Genomic DNA, 1083 nt, shown 5'->3' with positions numbered 1-1083 from the left:
GGGAGAAAGGGGGGGGGCGGGGGGGAGAGCGGGCTGCCTGCTCCCAGGCCTCTAGCCACTTGGATTTTAAAGTTGCCGCATTTTTTCCTAGAGATAATGATCTCAGTTTCTGATAATAGCCGGACTGCTGAGTAAACCTGTGCATTCAAGGAAGTTTCCTTTGGGAAGGGTGGAGTGGGGGAGGGGGATGGGGCGAGAAGGCGCTGAGGTCAGAGTAGTTTTCAGAGCATTAAAGGGGTGAGGATGTTGGCATTGGGATCTACGGGCTCAGTGAGGGGATCCTTTCGCCATGTCACGTCATAGAGCTTTGCAAGAAGACTACAGTTGTGAATCCGGAGGTGAGAGTACCTAGTGAGCCTGAGGAAGGAGAACATTTCTTGTTCAGAGGAGGGGACAGTCACAGAGGAGATAAGGAGATAAGGCATCCACAGTCCAAGGAATGGCGTGGCCCTGTGGGGTGAGAGAGTGAAGCTGAGGTAGGTGACTGTGGTTTGGGACAACTGGGCCCCATAAGGGAATGCATGGCAGTGGGGGATCGGCATCCCCATGAAGAGAGGGGGCCAGGAGCGGAAGGAGCAGGGAGGCTGAAGGGCTCCGAGTGAGCTACAGAGTGGCCCCTAGTTTGGTGAGGGTATCTCATCCTAAAAGGGGCACAAGGCATGAAGGCATGACTAAGAATGAGTGGGATATAGGGCTATCATCAAGGAGACAGGGAAGGGGTCTGGTGGTCAGCGGGCAGGTGGACTTGCCGTCAATACCCATGACTGAGATCGTGGACAGAAAAAGAGGCCCTGAAAAGGAGGGCAGGACAGAGAAGGTAGCCCCTGTGTCGACCAGGAAAGAGACCCGTGTACCCGCTAGTGCAGCGTGGGCAAAACTACGGCCCATGGGCCACATCTGGCCCATTTGAAATGAATAAAACTGTTGAAAAAAAAGACCGTACCCTTTTATGAATGATGGTTTCTTTGAATTTATATTAGTTCACACAAACACTCCATCCATGCTTTTGTTCCGGCCCTCCGGTCCAGTTTAAGAACCCATTGTGGCCCTCGAGTCAAAAAGTTTGACCAGCCCTGGATGGGC

This window comes from Myotis davidii, unplaced genomic scaffold (assembly GCF_000327345.1).
Source record: "Myotis davidii unplaced genomic scaffold, ASM32734v1 scaffold740, whole genome shotgun sequence".
Classification (NCBI taxonomy): domain Eukaryota; kingdom Metazoa; phylum Chordata; class Mammalia; order Chiroptera; family Vespertilionidae; genus Myotis; species Myotis davidii.
Note: the sequence above shows the minus strand (reverse complement) of the source record.